A 22,188-nucleotide genomic window follows, 5' to 3' on the forward strand; every position below is an offset into this window, starting at 1 on the left:
AATTTTATGCTGTTATTTATGGTATGATATTGACATTAAATCATTCTTTACTTAAGTTTTTATCTTTATTTTGACAATTAGTTTTAAGTATTGGCCAAGTGATGACATTTGCAATTCAAGTGAATCAGTCACTCTGAGCTTATTGCATTTGATAAACTTATGACTAAAATGTTAATAGCTTTTTCAGATAGTAGAGAGTAAATAAAAGTGTATGTTATCATAAAAAAATTCATATGTGAATAGTGACACAAGAGGGCAATTTTAGAGATCTTTATACTGTGATGTGGTGACTAACATACTATTGTTTTTTTCTTTTTATTTCTGGCTTCAGCCAATATGTGTCATTTTTGTAAATACTAAATTCAACATTTTTCTTTTAAATACAAGAAGTCAACTCTGGGTAAATAATATTGTCCTTTCACTTGATGTATAATTGTATTTCTTTCAATAATACAACTTGGTGGAATGCATAGTAAAGGGAGTCAAGGAACTTTTTGGATTAATACAAAGGATTCTCTATTTCTTTCAGATATCCTTGCTTTTACTGTCTGGAAAGTCTCCTCCTCTTTTTTTTTTTTTTTTTGTTTGTTTTTTTTAATTTGTTTCATAAGAATGAATGTTTCTCCAGTTTTTCAAGGCCAATCTCATGATATTTACCTTTTTTTTTCTTTTTTTGAGCAAAGATTTAACTTATAAATTTCATTAAAATTTAGCCTAATGTTTGAGCAAGCAGTTTTGCGGATGGTGGAAAACTTAATTTTGCTGATTCAGAGTAATATAATCATTTCTAGAATAAAACTTATCCTTCCCCAAATGACAAGAAATAAATCTGACTTAATATTTACATCAAGGGCTGTTTGTCCTGTGATTACTCCTCTGCTGACATGGGCTGGTAATTAATTTATTGTCTATTCTCTTGTGCTTTCCCTGTCAACTTCGTTCCTGCCCCTGCTGGCTCCCCCACCACCAGAGGCAAGTTAACGTGAGGTTAATAAAATCCAGGCATCCTGGCCTCTCATCACTCAGGCCTGCGGGAGTCCTAGTAATATACTGGATGGTCAAGTATTTTTATAAAATTTAGAAAAATAGGAGAGTTTAATGGTAATCATTTAAGACCACTGTTTCTTTCTATACTGACATTTCCTCCATCATGTCATCCCAGTGTCTGGGTGGCACTGGAGTAGCCACTGGCATTTTAGACTCAGTTAAGGAGAAGTTGAATTGGGGATGCATTTAGTTTGGGTTTAGTTGGATTTGTTTATGTGCTTGCTGTCATTTTTGCATATTATTATTTCTACCCATCCTGGTGTAGGAATTGCTTCAGGTAATACTACCACTAACCACTTATCATTGTGACAATGAACTGCAGAACCAGACATTGTATCAGGATATGAATGTGCCCTACAGCACTGAAATAATACATAGGAAAAAGAAGAGGAAAATGTTTGAGCAATTTGATTATAATGTGTCTTTGTATGATTTTTTTGTGTATTTATCCTGCTTGTGCTTCACTAAACTTCTTTAATCTTAATTTGGCATTTTTCATCAAATATGGAAATGTTTAAGTAATTATATCTTTAAACATTTTTTCTGCTTTGTCCTCTTTATTACACAAGTGTTAGATTATTTGATATCGTCCCACAGACTACTGAGGCTCTGTTTAGTTTTTTAGCCTTTTTCCCCCTTCAATTTCTACTTAAGTTTGAATAATTTTATTACCCTATCATCAAGTTAACTGATTATTTGCTTTTGCCTTGTCTCATATGCTGGTATACCTATCCAGTAAATTTTTCTTTTGAGATATTGTATTTTCAGCCTTAAAAGTTTCATTTGTTTCTCTTTTATAGTCTGTTTTTTTTCATAATTATGTCTGCTTTCCTTTTAATCCTTGACTACATTTATAATAATTGTTTTTAAAGTCATCATCTTTGTCATTTCTAGGTCTCTTTCTATTGATTTGTTTTTCTTCTTGTTTTGGATCATATTATCCTGCTTCTTCACATGTCTAGTAATTTTGTATTGGATACTGGATATTGTGAATGTTTGATTATTGGCTGTCTGAGTTTGGGCTTTTTTTTCCTTTAAAGAGTTGAAAAGATTTTGAAAGATTGAAATATTTGTAAGTTGGGAGGTGAACTGTACAGACATATATTATAAAAAGATTACTCTGGTATGGATGAGAAATGGGGAGCCAGGAGAATAGTGACAAGCTATTGTTATAGTTCAATTGAGAGTTCTGACATTTAATAAAGGCAGTAGCAGTGAGGGTGGAGAGAAGAGACAGCACTGAGAGATACCTGAGAGATAGACTGATATCTCTATTCTCTTTTCCATGACCAATTCTGGAACCAATTTGAACTTATTATTTCCCAGGTATAACCTAAGTGTTTTTACCTCTGTGCTTCAGTATTTATTTTTTCTCTCAGCCTGGTATCTTATTCTTTGAGGTCCTGTTCAAATGCCAGCTTCTCTTTGAAGTTCTCTCTACTCTTCCCACTTTCCTAAATGGTATTCTTCTAATGCCAAACACATAGTAATCTCTCAGTGTATAGTGTTGTTGGTGAAATGTGATCTTGGACATCAGTCTCTTACATAACTTTCTATGAGCCTAATAACATGGCTTTTGGGTGTGGAGAAGAGAATAGGATCTTAGTCATAAATGTTTCTTAAACAAAGAGAGCACTGCCTAGAAGAGACCCAGCACCATCCCCTCATTCTTAGAGAGCCCAGTTACTTCTGCTCCTGTCCTTAGCCCTGTTCATTGTTTTGGAACCAGAACAAGTTCAGGTGTGATTATCAATAGAGGACAAAGTACTCCCATAACATTTGGTCTCTGCAACATAGAGATACAGAAAGAGAACTTGAACATAGAAGGAGGTGGCTTTAAATTCTGTCTTTTTTTTTTTTTTTTTCACTTACTAGCTGTTTCACCATGGGAAAAATATTTAAATTTTCTGGTCTCAGTTTCTCATTTGCAAAATAGTGATTGTGTTTTCCAACTTACTTGTTTTTTGGAATTATTAAATAGGAATACATATCTAAATACCTAGATTCATGCTGTGCTTTGTAGAAATTCAGCAAAAGTTAATTCTCTTCCTTGTTTTTCCACCTTTAGCATTCTTCTCAAACAACACATGAGTCAAACAACAAAGTCATCCTGGTAGATTTCAAATATTTAAATTTATATTTTGTAGATTTCTTTGTATGTCCACATACACTGTCCTAATTGATCTTCTTACCAATATAATGAGGTTAGCTGAGGAGCTAGAGAATGTATCAGTCAAAATGAACCCTAGGCACACATGCAGATGCACACACACATACATACCTGTGTGTACAGTTTTAGACATATTAGTATACACTGGCTGAATATTACCCAATTTTGGTGGGTAGAGGAGCTAGGGTCCCCAAAATTCAAGTTACTTACCAACTTGAATGTTGAATGTAACAGTATGTTACCTCTCTTTGACACCCTTTCCTCTCTCATTTGCCTGGCTTAACTAACTCCTATTTACCCTTCAAGACTCGGTCATGTGTCTGTATCCTCTCCTTTCCTGTCACCTCCATCCTTTCCAGTCTGGGTAGGTGTCCCTCTTCTGTGCTCCATTGCTTCCTACATATCTCTTTCATAGCCCTGATCACACTGTTGTAATTATCTGTGTATTTGTCCTCTACTACACTATATACTGCTTAAGGACAAAGAACATTACGTATTCATGATCTTATTGCACAGTGTTTTTTTGCAATATGTTAAAAGTTGTCTCTTGAATGAAAGAACAAAAGTTAATAGTGACTGTGAAATTGAGAAGATTTTTCAGGAGCATATGTGAGAAAATCTAGGAATTACTTAAATTAGATAGAATCAGGATCCATTGATTTTTGTTCATGAGGCAAGGGGGATAAAGACAAAGACAACTATTTTATTATTGATAACGGGGATAATATCAATTCTTACCATACCCCTAGGCTGGTTTGTTTGGTTTTTTGTTTGTTTATTTACTTACTTACTTGCTTGTTTACTTAATGATTGATTGATTGTAGCCCTATGCTGGTATAATCATTATATACAGAGTATATCAGGCTGCAATAGATACTGTGAGTCTTGGAGAAGAATAGAAGTCACAAAAGGACAGAGTGGAAGTTATGTTTGACCGGGGGAAGAGTCAAACTCATGCTTTTGCTTTATGATGGTGTTTGACAAGAGTGAATTATAGTGACAGTAAGATTGACTTATTCTTCCGAATCCAGTATCAGGGAGGTATCTTTCCTCCTTTTCCCCAAGAAACTCTGCTTCAGAAAGGATAAGAAGGGAGGAGCTCTTCTGTAAGTATATAGGTGACTTTGATAACCTAATTTGAATCTAAGTGGGAAGAAGGAAGAAAGGCAGAGGAAGCTTAATTTCAAATCCAAAGACTCTTTTTTTTTTTTTTTTTTTTTCCTTCTCTTGATTCTTCAAAGACTCTTCCACAGAGAGCTGTGCACTCTGTGGACCTAAATGATCCAGAGTCCCTACTCTTGTGGCAGGGTTATGTTGGTGAGAATCACAGCACACTACATTCACATCCCTCCAGGAGGCTGCCCTCAGCATCCACCCTAGGGACAGCTTTGAATTCACCCACACTTTATAATAAATAGAACATTTGCCCACAGATTTCACTTTGCTCTAGTGTCTTAATGATCATCCCCCAGTGCCTCTGACAGACTTAAACATAATAGAAACCAATTTTGACTCTAATTCAATGTTCTCTGTAGGAGAGGATGACTGAAGTTTAATTACAATTCTTTTATACCAAATGTGTGTGCATACTCCAGCATTTGATGTGATTCCTCCAAAATTTCCATCTCAAAATCAGCCCATCAGTAGAAAAGTCACATGCAGCCCAGTTAATTATAATGGAATGTGATGGTTTGGGGCTGTATTCCAAACAGAACACCATGGCATCTACAAAAACAAGCTTCTAAAAAACTAATAAGCCTGTTTTTGTTTTATTTTGTTTTTTTCCTCCTTATGTAAATATACTGAAAAGAGACTAATAAAAAATGTCCATTATACAGTCTTTTTTTCATCTATGCAGTCCATTTCATTGCCCCTAATCTTCTCTCTCTCCTTTGTATAGCTGAGACCCAAAAGTTGTAAATGTATTCTAGAACAGGGTGAATTCAAGGCATGTCCACTGTTACTTTTGAAGAATAAATTGCTCCAATATAACTTACTTTTGGAAGAGCACATATGATGGACTATATATTGAAGGTAATAACCAAGTTTTATGTTTATTTTGTGTCCCCTAAATCACAGACCTGAATGAGAGATTCTGAACAGTAAATTATGTATTTTGTAAGTTAAATTGATATTTTTGGATTACTATGTATGCTTCATATACATGTATGTGGCATGAGATTGATTGGGGCTATATTCCCCAAACAACACAGCACAGAGAAATTAATAGAAAAGGCAGAGGAGGTACTGATCTGAAAATATTGATCTCAAAATATTGCAATCAAATTTTTGCAATATTTAGAGCTGCTGTAGCTGTTCCTTAACAGCACAAAATAGGATGAATCAGTAGTATGTTAGCTGTCTTTCAGGTTGGTGGCAGTCAGTTAGAACATGTATAGTATTCTTTACCTGGTCTGTAGCTGTAACTGTGACGTACAGGCAAAGCAAAAATTAAAAAAAAAAAAAAACTTATGAAAACAAATAATGCAATGATATTAGGATATACACTTTTGTATTTTTATTCTTATATAAGGTTATTTGCTGGCTATTGTTGGCCTGTAGTTCAGTCTGTGTTATTTAAAATCTAATATATGAATTATTTGGATTGAATTTATGTTCGGGGCCACGTTTTTATATGTGTTGATGTACAGCCTTGAATGTGAATAATTATTGTAAACTATATTTTACAACTTTTTTTCTGGCTTTATTATGTAAATTTTCTATTTGGTCAATGATTTAATCATACCATAATTTAATGAATCTGTTTATTCTTTTTTTCAAATATTTGTACACAGGAGGTACCATCAGAAATGTCCCTGGGCAATTTCCAGAGGGGTTACAAGTATGGAAACATCTCTGATGGGAAACTTATGAAATGAACAAAACTCTATTTGCTGGAACTGGTCTGATACAGGGAGAATACAAACATATGAAAATACTGTGATGAGCCCTTTGTAGCTGAAAGTCAGATCCCAAGAGGTGTGCTTGAATGACAATAGATAATCAGTAAACTGCCTTTCAGGAAGGCAGATCTGGTTAACCAAGAAGCTTTTATTTTGCTGAATGACAGTATGAGAATTTTTCACCAAAACTGAATTCTTCAGAGAAATAGAGGAGAGGCTAAGTACTAAGAAGGTACTCTTTCTTCTCCATCCTATTCTCTCACTGTGCTGTCTTATCTCTAAGTGAATGTCAAATGAACATTTAAAGAATCCCAGTTTGATAGGGTACCATAATATGCTCCTGACTGGGAGGATCCCATGGGTCAGTGTGCCTAGCCTAGTAAGAGTTTAGCCTGACTAAGAACTTTGGTTCTAGGTGCAGAGGTGGACACAGAAGCAGATTGTTTTTTCTTTAAATGAGTGTGCTTCTAAAGAGATCCATACTCAGAAGTGCAGATAAACCCAGGTAAATATTAATGCCCTCTTCTTTTCACTGTAGATCAAAAGAAAGGGCAAAGGCCTTAGATCAAAAATAGCATCTAAAGACATCACTGCAAATATAACTCAGTAAAAGAAGTCCTGTGGGGGTAGAACATGAGGATGAGAATGAGAACAACAAATAAAGTCTAATTACACAGGAGCGAGTATTACTGATTTGAATGACTCAAATGTTGGTGAGGTCGGTTCATGGCAGTGTAGATGAGCAGGTCAAATTATATTTTGTAAACAGGCTCATGCCCTTGTACTGGAGTAAACCCCAAAATTTGCAATAAGGTTGAATTTTTTTCAAGATTTTACTTTGTGAATTTTTATGCCTTTATTAACTTCATAAAGTGAAATTATGATAAAAATCTCAACTGCAATAAAGGTACTACAGTGTATTTGTATAGTCCTTTACATTTTATAGAGAATATATATATTATATACTATAGATATACAAATTCATTTATTACATGGAATTTTAAATGGTATAAACATGTGATTTTTCAAAATGTAATACATTCTAGCAGAAGTATATATCTAATTTTGGCCCTAGTCTTACAAGGTACTGTAATTTTTTCAGTAAAAGGGCCATAGTTAAATTTAATCTTCCAATCACTGTAGAGGAAAATAATATACTCACATTAAATGGAATTAGTTGATTATATTAATGTTATAATGATAAATGTAGATAGAAATATGTAGATGCATTGTATTACACTTTAAATACTTTTTCAGATTGTTCAGACTTAGTTTACAATTTAAGCTGTTGCAGTTAGAGTTAATGAAGTAATAAAAATTATATGTAAGTTGTTTCACCGTTTCCCCTACTTATAGGGAAGTAAAATTGCTTGAGCAATAACTTTTAGGAAGGATATCAAGGAACATCTTATGTAACTAGTATTTGGCTTTGCATTTTTCCTTATTTGTCTCCTTTACCTCATTCCTATGTGAGATGAATGAAAGGATTTCCCTGAAAGAGCATGCACACATGAGAGCCTGGAGGACTTAGCAAGGCTAAACTGGGTCCCCAAAGGCTTCACCTCTTGACCTGTCATTTCCATCATTAGAGATTTATTCCTTTGAGCCTTGAAGATTTAACCTATAAGAGAAACTTATTGAAATGCAAATATTCCTAGGAGAAATAGCATCTTAAAATGTAGCCTGCTGATGTTTCCTTAGCAATTAGTTAACTATAAGCTGAGAGCATTCTAGCACTGAAGGGAAGAGGAGACAGTTTGTATTAGGAGACAAAAGTCTCTGCCAAAGTCGTTTTCTGATTCTTTCACTTTTCTCCACATGATTGCAATAGGAAGGAAAGTATAAAATTTCAGAAAAGAATGGCTGCATCTAAACAGGTTGCCAGGACCAAGGGTTCGCAGAAGTTTCTGTACCCCAAGCATGGCAAGGAAGCAGCAGAGCCAGAGGACATCAATGCACTGGTCTGGCTTGGACTATGGGCATTTAACAGCAAACAGTATGGAGTGAAGTATGGAGGGTTCTGAGTTTAAGACCCTGGAACCCCAGCATGACCAAGATGGGGGGATAAATGTCTCAAATGACTGATACTATAACCCAGCTTGGGTGATACAATCAAATTTAGGTTGCTATAAAGAAATGAACAATTATAAGTTTTCTTTCAACCCAGACTTTTTCTTGCAACTCAGTTACAAATGAATACTCACTACAATGGTCAAGGTCTTTTCTGGGAGGTTGATTATATTAAGCAAATGGTTGCCTTTGAATGTGATGTTCTTGTTGAACATGCTGTATCCTCTGCAGGTGAATGTAATTGAAAAGTTGACTTTGGGGCTAACTTTTCTTTGACTGTTAAAAGAAAAAAAAATTATGTAAAAAAAAAATAAAAAGAAAGAAATGTCTTCCCTTCGACTGCTAAAATTGCCCCCCTCAGAGAACTGTTACAAGTTCTGCCAAAAGTTCTGTTCAATCATCAACTATCCCTATACTGAATATTAAATATATGAACTTATGATTATCTTATTCTATATCCTGCTTAATTTCTTTTATCAAGATTTTTACCATCTCTCTCTCTCTCTTTTAAAAATTTCCCTCTCATATTCTCTGAAAAAGATTTTGTAGTTCTAAGGCTTGTGAACCCACAGTCAGGTTTAGGATGAACCCTGCTTTCTTGGAACATGATGTCCTTCTTCTCAGCCTATCTTAGCCCTTCTCCTGAAGCTCTTCCTGTTAAGCTTTGATGACTGATAATGTTGCATATGTTCAAAATATATTTAGCTCTGGGACCTAGGCCTGAGGGGGAGATTCATTTTATAAAAAAAATGATGCTGATATTTTACTGCCTAGGATACAGTAGACCCTAATAAATATTTGCTGACTACATAATGGTAGCTATGTATGTATATATGAGATTGATGGATAGTTATTTTGTATTTCTGACATTAATGATAATTGCTAACTGAAGGCTTGGCTTGTACAAGGCCTCATTCTATCAATAAGTATTTTACATGCTTTAACTTATTTAACCTTCAAAACAATCAGATGAAGTTGGTCTTATCATTTTCCCCATGTTCCTGAGGAAGCAGAGAGATTAAATAATTCAGGTCACAAGTGGCAGAGCTGGGATTTAATCTTGATGGTCTGGCCCCAGACCCCATATACTTAACCATTCATGCAAACCATGAATGCACACACATATACTTAACCATGAATGCATGAATGTTTAGTGAAGAAACACTAGAAACATAAAATCTATACACTCTTTTAAGAAAGAAAGAATACTGTTATAATATGATATTGTCCAGTGCATGTTCCCATATCAGGCAACTCTTTCAAGATATATTCTATAGTGTGACATTTGTTAAATAACCAGTCTCACTATAGACTATTAGGTGTATGTATTTGTATTGAGGAACATTTGAGGAACTGACCTCTGTAAGGAATCTTTAATCCTTTTGGAAAATCTTTTGTTAAGAGGCCTATATTTAGTGATCGATTTTTTAATTTGCGTAAGACAGATTTGCAAAACAAATTGGTTTAATTTTCAGGTGTGAAAACTCTCTGGGAATTGGTAGCTTTTCCTTGATGTAGCAAATATCTTGATCATAGAGACTAACATTTCAAATAACATCTCTGTTTTCACAATCAGGGAACTTTATTTTATAAAGTCAATAAGATGTAATTACATCAGAGGCTTTATTGAAAAAAAAACAACAAAATTAATTTACGTTGCAGAGGGCTATGGAGAGTTTCACACTCATGTGTATTAACACACAGAACTTTAAACAGAAATATGAAACAATTCTAAAAGTTGGATACCACTGAAACTTTACAGTATAATGATAAGCAATAGTTTCATCACATATTTTAAGAAAGCAACAAAGAAAGCATTTCACTTTTGACTTTATCACATAGCTTTGCAGCTTATTTCTTGGTATTATATAGGTCCTTGTAGAAAGTATTCAAAAGCCTGCATTAGTTTCCTACTGCTGCTGTAGCAGATTACAACAGACTTAGTGGCGACAACACAAATTAATTGTCTCACAATTCTGGAGGTCAGAAGTCATTATACTACAGTCAAGGTGTCCACAGGGCTCATTCCTACTGGAGGTTCTGGATGGGAATCCATTCTTTGCTTCTTCCAGCTTCTAGAAGCTACGGGCATTCTTTGACTTATGGCCCCAAAACTCCAATCTCTGCTTCAATCACAGTACCTTCTTTCATTTTGAGCCTCTTGCCTCCCTCTAAAAGAACTCTTGTGATTATATTGGGCACATCAGGATAATCCAGAATAATCTCTTCATCTCAATGTCTTTAGTTTAATTTCATCTGCAAAATTCATTCTGACATATAAAGTAACATATTCACAGGTTCAGGGGTTTAGAATGTTGACATCTTTGCCAGGCCTTTATTTAGCTTTGCACAAATCCTAACTTATTTTTTATATCTTATTTCACTCCATCCAAACCTTTCCAATCCTTCATTTTTACCTATTGATGGTGTTATTGTAAGTAATATTAAAAAGATTTTCTTAAGATGTAAATTAATTAATCAGTTAAATCAGTCCATCCATTTGTGCATAATTATTATGGCCCAATAGGTTTAATAGGCTTCCTCCACTTTACTGTCTTGTCCTTGGTACTATTTTCTATAGCCAAGAATTGGATGAATAGACCCCTTTTTAAATTTTAAAGTAGTATAAAATATTTATCTTCAATTTTTTGGCATTCATCTCTCCTTTCTTAGAGACCTCATGTTTAATTTTAACAAGACTCCCTTCTTAAAAGATTTTAAATGCATGTAAGAAAGTAACATCTCTAAAAGCTGCCAAAGAGAGAAAGTATAACAGAGTTTCAAAGCTGGATGAAAAGTAAATTAACAAACAAAAAGAACAATTCAACTAATATATCTCCAAAATGACCAAATGGTAGGAAGCCATGGGATGATTGCAGACTTGGGGAGACGGTCAAGGAAGGACAAATGGCCAAGGCATTGGGAGCTGCTCATGTCAGGATTAGTGTGTCTCTAGGTTCACACTGTCTACATGTCCATTAATGAAACCTTAAGACCAATGCTTTTTTTTTTTTTTTTTGCCATAAAATTACACTGGAAAAGAACTAGTAGTTTTGTTTATTCACTGTGGAACATCCTATGACAGTGAGTAATGCTGTACAAAGGGATGCTGTGGTAAAGAATTGGAGTAGCATACCTGTTTTTTACCTTGTCAGAAAAGAAATTTTTACAAAAATAAAGGGCTTGGCTGTTTTTACATAATCCTCAGGTATTGAAAGTGTTTTGATTTGTTTTGGGAGGTGGTGATGGTGCTGTGAATTCTAAGGGATCTTTCTGGGAAGAACAAAAAGATGTGCCTATAATTACCAAGAAAATGGGAGAAAAATGATGCTTGGTAAATTAGTGAGCCTTTGAGTCCTACTTTCTGTACTTTGGCCTGAAAAATGAACAGTTGGGAGAGAGGTTGGGAATGAGTAAGATTTTACTGGTATTCATCAAATGTTGAGACGAGGTCAGGAATAATTGCGTAATGCATACAATTATGTACTGTATACTTGATGTTCAAACACATAATAGATACCTTGAATGAAGACTTCAAGTTTTGATTAAATGAGTAACATTTTGGTGTTCCCCCATATGTTTTCTCATTATATTTTTTGAAATGTAATCAAAAACATTTATTGAGTGCTTGTCACGTGTCAGACACTTTGCCATGCCCTAAGTCGACGAAAACAAATACCTGACTTTCTGGGGCTTATAGTCCATTAGAGAAAAACAGACATATGAATAAATAATGAAAAGCAACCAAATAAAGAAAGAACATAAACTAATGCAATAATTCCAAAAATTGGCACCCATGGAGAGAGAGAAGATTCTAGAGTGGGACAGAGAGACTTACTGAAGTCCTGAATAGTATAGATAATAACAAAGTACTGAACTATGGATTTTTACCAGTATTCCCCAGAGTTGGGGAGAAGCAAATAAGTGCTCATATCTTTTTATTCTTCTTACTGGAGAATAATAAAAACAGCACTTGGGAAGGAACAAGTATAAGTGAGAGACTTGGCTAGGTTGGATATTTCTCAAGAAAATAAAGTTCTGCAGCTGGACACCCAATTGGAGGAATAATCCAAAGAATGGGGTTCTCTCTGATAAGAGTAGATGGAGTGGGCTGTACTATAGTGAATGTAATAGGCTCTTAGAGAAGAAGCAGCCCAGGTATTCCAACGAAGAGTACAAATTTATATCAGCTGAGCTCTGTTCCCCCTCATGTCAGGCTACAAAACTGTGGATGGATGAGAAGTCCCTGGCCATGAAATCTCCTTAGGTGATAGCAATTTGCAGCCAGGACTGACTGAGAACCACTGGTCAAAGGGAAAGAAAATATAACCCCCCCCAAACCAAACACAGCCAAAGTGTCATCTCACAGATGAGAGAACTCAGGCAAATCCAGCATTCCTGAATCAAAAGAAAGAAACCAGGAGGGTGAAGCTTTGGACAGTATTGCATATACCCATTAACATACAAAACTACTGCAGGACAGCTTACAAAATAAATAACCTGTGAGCATAAAAACGTTATGATCATGAAAGACAAAGACTGAGGATCTGTTAAAGATTAAAATAGAGTAAATGACATAACAACTAAATGTAGTGAATAATCCTGGATTGATTGTGGATCATAAAAAGAACAGTAGTGGGACAATTGGTGACATCTGAATGTAGTCTGGAGTTTAGATAATACTATTACATCCATGGTAATTTCCTGATTTATTTTTAAACATCTTTATTGGAGTATAATTGCTTTACAATGGTGTGTAGTTTCTGCTTTATAACAAAGTGAATCAGCTATACATATACATATATCACCATATCTCCTCCCTCTTGAGTCTCCCTCCCACCCTCCCTATGCCACCCCTCTAGGTGGTCACAAAGCACCGAGCTGATCTCCCTGTGCTATGTGGCTGCTTCCCACTAGCTATCTATTTTACATTTGGTAGTGTATATATGTCCATGTCACTCTCTCACTTTGTCCCAGCTTAGCCTTCCCCTCCCCGTGTCCTCAAGTCCATCCTCTACGTCTTTATTCTTGTCCTGCCCCCAGGTTCTTCAGAACCACTTTTTTTTTTTTTTTGGATTCCATATATATGTGTTAGCATATGCTATTTGTTTTCCTCTTTCTGACTTACTTCACTCTGTATGACAGACTCTAGGTCCATCCACCTTGCTACAAATAACTCAACTTTGTTTCTTTTTGTTGCTGAGTAATATTCCATTGTATATCTATGCCACATCTTCTTTATCCATTCATCTGTCGATGGACACTTAGGTTGCTTCCATGTCCTGCCCACTGTAAATAGAGCTGCAGTGAACATTGTGGTACCTGACTCTTTTTGAATTATGGTTTTCTCAGGGTATAGACCCAGTAGTGGGATTGCTGGGTCATATGGTAGTTCTATTTTTAGTTTTTAAGGAACTTCCATACTGCTCTCCATACTGGCTATATCAATTTACATTCCCACCAACAGTGCAAGAGGGTACACTTTTCTCCACACCCTCTCCAGCATTTATTGTTTGTAGATTTTTTGATGATGGCCATTCTGACCAGTGTGAGGTGATACCTCATTGTATTTTTGATATGCATTTCTTTAATGATTAGTGATATTGAGCATCCTTTCATGTGTTTGTTGGCAATCTGTATATCTTCTTTGGAGAAATGTCTATTTAGGTCTTCTGCCCATTTTTGGATTGGGTTGTTTGTTTTCTTGATATTGAGCTGCATGAGCTGCTTGTAAACTTTGGAGATTACTCCTTTGTCAGTTGCTTCATTTGCAAATATTTTCTGCCATCCTGAGGGTTGTCTTTTCATCTTGTTTATGGTTTCATTGCTGTGCCAAAGCTTTTAACTTTCATTAGGTCCCATTTGTTTATTTTTGTTTTTATTTCCACTTCTCTAGGAGGTGGGTCAAAAAGGATCTTGCTGTGCTTTATGTCATAGAGTGTTCTGCCTATGTTTTCCTCTAAGAGTTTTATAGTGTCTGGCCTTACATTTCGGTCCTTAATCCATTTTGAGTTTATTTTTGTGTATGGTGTTACAGAGTGTTCTAATTTCATTTTTTCCATGTAGCTGTCCAGTTCTCCCAACACCACTTATTGAAGAGGCTGTCTTTTCTCCATTGTATATTCTTGCCTCCTTTATCAAAAATAAGGTGACCATTTGTATGTGGGTTGATCTCTGGGCTTTCTATCCTGTACCATTGGTCTCTATTTCTGTTTTTGTGCCAGTACCATACTGATGATTACTGTAGCTTTGTGGTATGGTGTGAAGTCTGGGAGCCTTATTCCTCCAGCTCCGTTTTTCTTTCTCAAGATTGCTTTGGCTATTCGGGGTCTTTTGTTTTTCCATACAAATTGTGAAATTTTTTGTACTAGTTCTTTGAAAAATGCCATTGGTAGTTTGACAGGGATTGCCTTGAATCTGTAGATTGCTTTGGGTAGTATAGTCATTTTCACAATGTTGATTCTTCCAATCCAAGAACATGGTATATCTCTCCATCTGTTTGTATCATCTTTAATTTCTTTTATCAGTGTCTTATCGTTTTCTGCATACAGGTCTTTTGTCTCCTTGGGTAGGTTTATTCCTAGGTATTTTATTCTTTTTATTGCAGTGGTAAATCGGAGTGTTTCCTTAATTTCTCTTTCAGATTTTTCATCATTAGTGTATAGGAATGCAAGAGATTTCTGTGCATTAATTTTGTATCCTCCTACGTTACCTAATTAATTGATTAGCTCTAGTAGTTTTCTGGTAGAATCTTTAGGATTCTCTACACAGAGTATCCTGTCATCTGCAAACAGTGACAGATTTACTTCTTCTTTTCCGATTTGGATTCCTTTTATTTCTCTTTCTTCTCTGATTGCTGTGGATAAAACTTCCAAAACTATGTTGAATAATAGTGGTGAGAGTGGGCAACCTTGTCTTGTTCCTGATCTTAGTGGAAATGGTTTCAGTTTTTCACCATTGAGAACGATGTTGGCTGTGGGTTTGTCATAAATGGCCTTTATTACGTTGAGGTAAGTTCCCTCTATGCTTACTTTCTGGAGGGTTTTTATTATAAATGGGTGATGAATTTTGTCGAAAGCTTTTCTGCATCTGTTGAGATGATCATATGGCTTTTCTCCTTCAATTTTTTAATATGGTTTACCACATTGATTGATTTGCATATATTGAAGAACCCTTGCATCCTGGGATAAACCCCACTTGATCATGGTGTGTGATCCTTTTAATGTGCTGTTGGATTCTGTTTGCTAGTATTTTGTTGAGGATTTTTGCATCTATGTTCATCAGTGATAGTGGCTTGTAGTTTTCTTTCTTTGTGACATCTTTGTCTGGCTTTGGTATCAGGGTGTTGGTGGCCTTCTAGAATGAGTTTGGGAGTGTTCCTCCCTCTGCTATATTTTGGAAGAGTTTGAGAAGGATAGGTGTTAGCTCTTCTCTAAATGTTTGATAGAATTCGCCTGTGAAAACATGTGGTCCTGGGCTTTTGTTTGTTGGAAGATTTTTAATCACAGTTTCAATTTCAGTGCTTGTGATTGGTCTGTTTATATTTTCTATTTCTTCCTGGTTCAGTCTCAGGAGGTTGTGCTTTTCTAAGAATTTGTCCATTTCTTCCAGGTTGTCCATTTATTGGCATATAGTTGCTCCTGGTAATCTCTCATGATCCTTTGTATTCCTGCAGTGTCAGTTGTTACTTCTCCTTTTTCGTTTATAATTCTATTGATCTGAGTCATCTCCTTTTTTTTTCTTGAGGAGTCTGGCTAATGGTTTATCAATTTTGTTTATCTTCTCAAAGAACCAGCTTTTAGTTTTACTGATCTTTGCTATTGTTTCCTTCATTTCTTTTTCATTTATTTCTGATCTGATCTTTATAATTTCTTTCCTTCTACTAATTTTGGGGTTTTTTTTGTTCTTCTTTCTCTAATTGCTTTAGGTGTAAGGTTAGGTTGTTTATTTCAGATTTTCTTGTTTCCTGTGGTAGGATTGTATTGCTATAAACTTCCCTCTTAGAACTGCTTTTGCTGCATCCCATAGGTTTTGGGTCGTCATGTTTTCATTGTCATTTCTTTCTAGGTATTTTTGATTTCCTCTTTGATTTCTTCAGTGATCTCTTGGTTATTTAGTAGTGTATTGTTTAGCTTCCATGTGTTTTTATTTTTTACAGATTTTTTCCTGTAATTGATATCTAGTCTCATAGCGTTGTGGTTGGAAAAGATACTTGATACGATTTCAATATTCTTAAATTTACCAAGGCTTGATTTGTGACCCAAGATATGATCTATCCTGGAAAATGTTCCATGAGCACTTGAGAAGAAAGTGTATTCTCTTGTTTTTGGATGGAATGTTCTATAAATATCAATTAAGTCCATCTTTTTAAATGTGTCATTTAAAGCTTGTGTTTCCTTATTTATTTTCATCTTGGATGATCTGTCCATTGGTGAAAGTGGGGTATTAAAGTCCTGTAGTATGATTGTGTTACTGTCGATTTCCCCTTTTATGGCTGTTAGCATTTGCCTTATGTATTGAGGTGCTCCTATGTCGGGTGCATAAATATTTACAATTGTTATATCTTGTTCTTGGATTGATCCCTTGATCATTATGTAGTGTCCTTCTTTGTCTCTTGTAATAGTCTTTATTTTGAAGTCTATTTTGTTTGCTGTGAGAATTGCCACTCCAGTATTCTTTTGATTTCCATTTGCATGGAATGTCTTCTTGCATTCCCTCACTTTCAGTCTGTATGTGTCCCTAGGTCTGAAGTGGGTCTCTTGTTGACAGCATATGCACGGGTCTTTTTTTCGTATCCATTCAGCCAGTCTATGTCTTTTGGTTGGAGCATTTAATCCATTTACATTTAAGGTAGTTATCGATATGTATGTTCCTGTTACCATTTTCTTAACAGTTTTGGGTTTGTTATTGTAGGTCTTTTCCTTCTCTTGTGTTTCCTGCCTAGAGAAGTTCCTTTAGCATTTGTTGTAAAGCTGGTTTGGTTGTGCTGAATTCTCTTAGCTTTTGCTTATCTGTAAAGATTTTAATTTCTCTGTCAAATCTAAATGAGATCCTTGCTGGGTAGAGTAATCTTGGTTTAGGTTTTTTCCTTTCATCACTTTAAATATGTCCTGTCACTCCCTTCTGTCTTGCAGAGTTTCTGCTGAAAGATCAGCTGTTAACCTTATTGGGGTTCCCTTGGATGTTATTGGTTGTTTTTCCCTTGCTGCTTTTACTATTTTTTCTTTGTGTTTAATTTTTGATAGTTTGATTAATATGTGTCTTGACGTGTTCATCCTTGGATTTATCCTGTATGGGACTCTCTGTGCTTCCTGTATTTGATTGACTATTTCCTTTCCCGTATTAGTGATGTTTTCAACTATAATCTCTTCAAATATTTTCTCAGTCCCTTTCTTTTTCTCTTCTTCTTCTGGGACCCCTATAATTCGAATGTTGTTGCGTTTAATCTCCCAGAGGTGTCTGAGACCGTCCTCAACTCTTTTCATTCTTTCTTCTTTATTGTCCTCTGTGGTAGTTATTTCCACTATTTTATCTTCCAGGTCACTTATCCGTTCTTCTGCCTCAGTTATTCTGCTATTGATTCCTTCTAGAGAATTTTTAATTTCATCTATTGTGTTATTCATCATTGTTTGTTTGCTATTTAGTTCTTCTAGGTCTTTGTTAAACATTTCTTGTATTTTCTCCATTCTATTTCCATGATTTTGGATCATCTTTACTATCATTACTCTGAATTATTTTTCAGGTAAACTGCTTATTTCCTCTTCATTTGTTTGGTCTGGTGGTTTTTTACCTTGCTCCTTCATCTTCTGTGTGTTTCTCTGCCTTCTCATTTTGTTTTACTTACTGTGTTTGGGGTCTCCTTTTCGCGGGCTGCAGGTTCGTAGTTCCCGTTGTTTTTGGTGTGTGCCCCCAGTGGCTAAGGTTTGTTCAGTGGGTTTTGTAGGCTTCCTGGTGGCGTGGACTGGTGCCTGTTTTCTGGTGGATGAGGCTGGATCTTGTCTTTGTGGTGGGCGCACCATATCCGGTGGTGTGTTTTGGGGTGTCTGTGACCTTATTATGATTTTAGGAAGCCTTTCTGCTGATGGGTGGGGTTGTGTTCCTGTCTTGCTAGTTGTTTGGCATAGGGTGTCCAGCACTGTAGATTGCTGGTCATTGAGTGGAAGTGGGTCTTAGCATTGAGATGGAGATCTCTGGGAGAGCTTTCGCCGTTTGCTATTATGTGGAACCGGGAGGTCTCTCATGGACCAGCGTTCTGAACTCTGCTCTCCCACCTCAGAGGCACAGACCTGACACCCGGCAGGAGCACCAAGACCCTTTCAGCCACACAGCTCAGAAGAAAAGGGAGAAAAAATAAATAAAGAAATAAATAAAGTGAAATAAAATAAAGTTATTAAAGTAAAAATAACAATAAATTATTAAAGATTCAAAAAATAAAACGTAATTAAAAGAAAAAAAATAAAAGAAAGAAAGAAAGAAGAGAGCAACCAAACTAAGAAAAACCCCACCAATGATAGCAAGTGCTAAAAGCTATACTAAAAAAAACCCAAAAAACTGACAGACAGAACCCTAGGACAAATGGTAAAAGTGAACCTATACAGACAAAATCACACAAAGAAGCATGCACATACACCCTCACAAAAAGAGAAAAAGGAAAAAAAAAAGTATATATTAAAAAAAAGGAAGAGAGCAACCAAATCAATAAACAAATCTAATGATAATAAACTCTAAATACTAAACTAATATAAACATAAAACCAGAAACCAGTCAGTCACATACAGCAAACCCCAAGTCTACAATTGCTCCCAAAGTCCACCGCCTCAATTTTGGGATGGTTCATTGTCTATTCAGGTATTCCACAGATGCAGGGTACATCAAGTTGATTGTGTAGATTTAATCCGCTGCTCCTGAGGCTGCTGGGAGAGATTTCCCTTTCTCTTCTTTGTTCGCACAGCTCCTGGGGTTCAGCTTTGGACTTGGCCCCGCCTCTGCATGTAGGTCGCCTGAGGGCGTCTGTTCCCTCTCAGACAGGATGGGGTTAAAGGAGCAGCTGATTAGGGGGCTCTGGCTCACTCAGGCCGGGGGGAGGGAGGGGTACGGAATGTGGGGCGAGCCTGTGGCGGCAGAGGCCGGCGTTACGTTGCAACAGCCTGAGGCACACCATATGTTCTCCCGGGGAAGTTATCCCTGGATCCCGGGACCGTGGCAGTGGCGGGCTGCACAGGCTCCCGGGAGGGGCGGTGTGGATAGTGACCTGTGCTTGCACACAGGCTTCTTGGCGGTGGCAGCAGCAGCCTTAGCGTGTCATGCCGGCTCTGGGGTCTGCGCTGATAGCCGTGGCTCGCACCGTCTCTGGAGCCCATTTAGGCAGTGCTCTGAATCCCCTCTCCTCTTGCACCCTGAAACAATGGTCTCTTGCCTCTTAGCTAGGTTCAGACTTTTTCCCAGACTCCCTCCCGGCTAGCTGTGGCGTACTAGCCCCCTTCAGGCTGTGTTCACGTAGCCAACTCCAGTCCTCTCCCTGTGATCTGACCTCCAAAGCCTGAGCCTTAGCTCCCAGCCCCCGCCTGCCCCGGCGGGGGAGCAGACAAGCCTCTGGGGCTGGTGAGTGCTGGTCGGCACTGTTCCTCCATGCAGGAATCTCTCCGCTTTGCCCTCTGCACCCCTGTTGCTGCACTCTCCTCCGTGGCTCCGAAGCTTCCCCCCCCCAACTCCCCATCTCCACCATTGAAGGGGCTTCCTAGTGTGTGGAAACTTTTCCTCCTTCACAGCTCCCTCCCAGAGGTGCAGGTCCTGTCCCTATTCTTTTGTCTCTGTTATTTCTTTTTTATTTTTCCCTACCCAGATACGTGGGGAGTTTCTTGCCTTTTGGGAAGTCTGAGGTCTTCTGCCAGCGTTCAGTAGGTGTTCTGTAGGAGTTTTTCCACGTGTAGATGTATTTCTGATGTATTTGTGGGGAGAAAGGTGATCTCCATGTCTTACTCCTCCGCCATCTTGAAGGTCTCTCCCTAATTTCCTGATTTTGATAATTGCACTGTGTTTATATAAGAGAATGCCCCTGCTTTTAAGAAATGCACACTGAAGAACTTATAGGTAAAGATTATGTCTGCAACTTTCTTTTAAGGTTCTCAGGTAAAGCAATTGTGGTAAAACATAATATTTGAGGAATCTAGGCATAAGGTAAACTGGAATACCTTACACTGCTTTTGCTACTTTTCTGTAGGTTTGAATCTATATCAAAATTAAAAATTTTTTTGGAAACAACAAAGTAAATATTAAAATCTGAACAATATAAAATTAGCAATATAACTAAAAAATAGAAAGGTAGAGGGAAAACATAGAATTATAAAAGCATTAAAGTTTTTATGTTCCTTAGCAAGAAGTTAATTAATACTGTCTGAAACTTAATGGTTTTGGGGAAAAAAAAAATCTGAGTCCAATGTCTTAATGCTTTTTGTAAACTTATTTGGTAAACTTTTAAGTCTTTTAAACAGTAATATCTGTTATCCTGAGGAATGATTTCCTCGGTTAAGTATTGATAGTTCCTTCGGATGTTTTATCGTTTCTTTTTCTCTTGCTAAAATCACAAAATTAATAGCTATAATATGGTTCTTTTTAATGTCAGCTAACCTGGCTTTCACATTCTATCTCTATATATGTTTTATATGATGACTTGAACAATAATTACATAATAATAATAAAGTTTACTTCTGGGTGATAAAGTTTTGAGTTTTCTTAAACTTTAATCTTCCTGATTTTGAGCACTATTTGAATTATATACTGTGAGCAGAATGCACTTTTAAACAAAAGGGATTTTATTTTTTAAAAAAGACAAAAAAAGATTAAAAGCAATAAATCAAAAATTTTACCTTGATAAATTATAGATGAAGGGAATATAGATTCTTGTTACTTTCTTCTTTGTACTTTTCTATATTTTAAAAATTCACCGTATTTAAAAGAAATTAATTAATAAAGTTACAGAACTGAATTTGGGTCCCCTTGCCCAGCACACAGCAAAGCCAATCTACTGATATCAGGTTGTGGTGAAGGAAAGTACAGCATTTATTGCAAGGCTTCAAGCAAGGGTTATGGGCAGCTAATGCTCAGAAGACTTCTGATGGCTTTCAGGGAAGGGTTTTTAAAGTGAGAGAAAGGGTCACAGGGTGTATGCTCAGCTGATGCACAATTCTCTGATTGGTTGTTGGTGAGGTAACAGGGTGGTGTTTCAGGAATCTTAGTCATCAACCTTCTGGTTCCAACTGGTCTGGGGTCTACATGCTGGTTGTCAACATGCAGTCAAATTCTTCCACCTGATGGGGATTTTAGTATCTGAAAAACAACTCAAGGATATGGCTCAGGATATTATCTATAGCCTTGAGGAGGAAATAAAGGTCCTTGACTTTGTTTTACGGCTAAACTATTATTATTTTATCTTGCTTCACTGTTTTCCTTTGTTTCTGTATTTTCTCACTTCTCTGATTTAATTTGCTCTTTGGAACTCCAGGAAGGCCAAGGAGGCTAAAGCTTTTCTACAAACAAGAGGCAGGGGACATGGGGGGGTGGTGTCTGTCCTTGAGAAGGCACCACAGGGTCCTGCTGAGTTTCAATAATAAACATAATACAATTTTATAGACACTGCATTGGGAGTACCTATAGTGTGCAGTTGGAAAGGTAGTAGGAAGTGGTCATTTCTAACTGAGGGGCCAGGAAATGCTTCCTATGCATGGTGATCCCCTAGCTGAGCCTGGTGAGATGAGATGTGATGGGTAGATGGAGATAGGAGGGAGTGAGGACTGCAGAAGGAATCCCATGAGCAATGATCATTCTCTTGAAGTAACCTGGCGTATAACCAGTAGGCTTGTGTAGAGAGTGTGTGGAGTGGGAGCTTGGGGGAAGCAGTAGTGGCAGGGGTAAATTGGTGGCTGGGAGGGTGGTGCAAAGTAAGAGATCAGAATTAAAAAAATAGGAATGGGCCTTTGGAAGTCTTTAGTAGCCATATTA

The 22,188-nt window shown here is 36.7% G+C and overlaps 1 long non-coding RNA gene across 1 annotated transcript; it reads right to left on the reverse strand.

Moving 5' to 3' along the window:
* Positions 1–301: 301 nt before the first annotated feature.
* LOC309659395 lies at positions 302–19,395 on the reverse strand. Its single transcript, XR_014262778.1, has 2 exons — positions 4,415–19,395; positions 302–2,894 (listed from the first exon to the last, which is right to left on the reverse strand). It is a non-coding gene; the product is annotated as an uncharacterized lncRNA (long non-coding RNA).
* Between the last annotated feature and the right edge of the window lie 2,793 nt (positions 19,396–22,188).

Source organism: Balaenoptera physalus (assembly GCF_965194825.1).
Source record: "Balaenoptera physalus genome assembly, chromosome: 4".
Lineage (NCBI taxonomy): Eukaryota > Metazoa > Chordata > Mammalia > Artiodactyla > Balaenopteridae > Balaenoptera > Balaenoptera physalus.